This window comes from Palaemon carinicauda, chromosome 32 (assembly GCF_036898095.1).
Source record: "Palaemon carinicauda isolate YSFRI2023 chromosome 32, ASM3689809v2, whole genome shotgun sequence".
Classification (NCBI taxonomy): domain Eukaryota; kingdom Metazoa; phylum Arthropoda; class Malacostraca; order Decapoda; family Palaemonidae; genus Palaemon; species Palaemon carinicauda.
The window spans coordinates 1,115,464-1,118,764 of record NC_090756.1 but is presented as its reverse complement, the minus strand read 5'-3'; positions in this window follow the sequence as shown (position 1 = coordinate 1,118,764).

The following is a 3,301-nucleotide window of genomic DNA, read 5'->3' as shown; positions in this document are numbered from 1 at the left end:
GCCACTTCCATTATCAGTCCCCCAACTGTCAATTTCTTGAACGCCCTTATCAAATGTCTCTTTCATTATCAGTCCTCAACTGTCAATTACTTTAACACCCTTATCAAATGTCACTTCCCATACAAATGTTTACCAAATGACACTTCCTTTATCAAAGTCCCCCAATGTCACTTCCTTTACCACCTTAATCAAATGTCGCTTCCTTTGTCAACATGATTGAATGTCACTACCCATAAAAAACCTTACTAAATGACCCTTCCTTTATCAAAGTCCCCAATTGTCAATTCCTTTAACACCGTTATCAAAATTTCACTTCCTTTATCAACATAATAGAATATCACTTCCCATTCCAAACTTTACCAAATGACACTTCTTTTATCAAAGTCCCCCAACTGTCAATTCCTTTAACACCCTTATCAAATGTCACTTCCTTTATCAACATAATCAAATGTCACTTCCCATATAAAACTTTACCAAATGACACTTCTATTATCAAAGTCCCCCAACTGTCAATTCCTTTAACACCCTTATCAAATGTCACTTCCTTTATCAACATAATCAAATGTCACTTCCCATATAAAACTTTACCAAATGACACTTCCTTTATCCAAAATCCCAATATTCCGTCCTTTACGACTTCAATCAAATGTCACTTCCTTTATCAACTATATCAAATATCACTTCCCTTACAAATCTTTACCAAATGTTACTTCCTTTATCAACTATATCAAATATCACTTCCCTTACAAATCTTTACCAAATGTCACTTCCTTTATCAACTATATCAAATATCACTTCCCTTACAAATCTTTACCAAATGTCACTTCCTTTATCAACTATATCAAATATCACTTCCCTTACAAATCTTTACCAAATGTCACTTCCTTTATCAACTATATCAAATATCACTTCCCTTACAAATCTTTACCAAATGACACTTCCTTTATCCAAAATCCCAATATTCCGTCCTTTACGACTTCAATCAAATGTCACTTCCTTTATCAACTATATCAAATATCACTTCCCTTACAAATCTTTACCAAATGTTACTTCCTTTATCAACTATATCAAATATCACTTCCCTTACAAATCTTTACCAAATGTCACTTCCCATATAAAACTTTATCAAATGACACTTCCTTTATCCAAAATCCCAATATTCCGTCCTTTACGACTTCAATCAAATGTCACTTCCTTTATCAACTATATCAAATATCACTTCCCTTACAAATCTTTACCAAATGTTACTTCCTTTATCAACTATATCAAATATCACTTCCCTTACAAATCTTTACCAAATGTCACTTCTTTTATCAACTATATCAAATATCACTTCCCTTACAAATCTTTACCAAATGTCACTTCCTTTATCAACTATATCAAATATCACTTCCCTTACAAATCTTTACCAAATGTCACTTCCTTTATCAACTATATCAAATATCACTTCCCTTACAAATCTTTACCAAATGTCACTTCCTTTATCAACTATATCAAATATCACTTCCCTTACAAATCTTTACCAAATGTCACTTCCCATTTTGTATGTGAGCCCTGTTGAATCCTACCTCTCTTCACCGTCGTGTCGTCGTCGTGTTCGGCAGGATGCTCCCCTAGGACCACCCGCTCCGACTGGGGATCAGGACTCGCTGAAGCGCGAGGTGACGGGTCGGGATTGCCCTCGGCTTTGGACGTCGCCGTCAAGAGAACCAGCAGGAGGATTTGACGGACCCGAAACGGGTGAGTTTGATAAACCATTAAATCTATAGAGATTTATACTATAACTCTTCATTCAATCTATATAAATTCAAGAGAATTAAGAGAAGAGGTTTTGGTGGAATAGAATCCCTGTGATAGAAGTTGTTAGAGAGGTCTCATCAAGCAACCGACCCCTTAATGTAAGGATAACGGTGGGAGAGAAGAAGGAATGATTTGAAGTTCTCTGGGATCCTGGCATCGAAGGTCATTGGCGCCGGTATCGTTTATTATAAAGACTAAAAAAATATTCAATCAAAACCAGAAAAGTAAAATATAAAAGTTAACCAGCTTTCAAAAGACCTGCTAACATTGTACGACACATCATGTCCAAGAATCTTGGCAAGGATGAACCTGCCATCCTCACTTCGAGCCTCAAACAGATAATCTATTTCTTTCTCTGCTATAAGTGGGGCAATCCGTCAACAAATGCCTCACAAACTCGTGTGTCTGAGTGTGACCAATGAGGAGACGACAAAAAGTAGTCTCCCATTTTCGGGCCATCAAATTATACCTCCAAGGGGATATAACATTCGCAATTTCTCTCATCTTATTTTCAGTTCAATTATTCCAATGCTGTTACCAATTATTATAAATAAAATTCTTAGTTATCGGTAAAAAATCATTACCTTCTTGGTAGAATCTCGGCTGCAGCATTCTTTGCCAGTGAATCTACCTCTTCATTTCCAGACACACCTATGTGTGCCACATTGGCCTTGGTGTGCCGGAACCCAGCAAAATCGAACATTTACTGTATACCTTTCTGGTCAATAATTAAAAGCCACTCTAAAATCTTCTAAACTAAAGGGTTATTGGAGTTAAAAACTTCCCACTTCTCGTATTACTTATAGTAAAATTTCCCTCCTCTTTTATTATTATTATTATTATTATTATTATTATTAGCCAAGCCACACCCCTAGTTGGAAAAGCAAGATGCTATAAGCCCAAGGGCTCCAATAGAGAAAAATAGCCCAGTGAGGAAAGGAAATAAGGAAATAAATCAATGATGAGAACAAATTAACAATAAATCATTCTAAAAACAGTAACAACGTCAAAACAGAAATGTCATACATAAACTATTAACAACGTCAAAACTGATATGTCATATATAAACTATTAACAACGTCAAAACAGATATGTCATATATAAACTATTAACAACGTCAAAACAGATGTGTCATACATAAACTATTAACAACGTCAAAACTGATATGTCATATATAAACTATTAACAACGTCAAAACAGATATGTCCTATATAAACTATTAACAACGTCAAAACAGATATGTCATATATAAACTATTAACAACGTCCAAACAGATATGTCATTTTTAAACTATTAACAACGTCAAAACAGATATGTCATATATAAACTATTAACAACGTCAAAACTGATATGTCATATATAAACTATTAACAACGTCAAAACAGATATGTCCTATATAAACTATTAACAACGTCAAAACAGATATGTCATATATAAACTATTAACAACGTCCAAACAGATATGTCATTTTTAAACTATTAACAACGTCAAAACAGATATG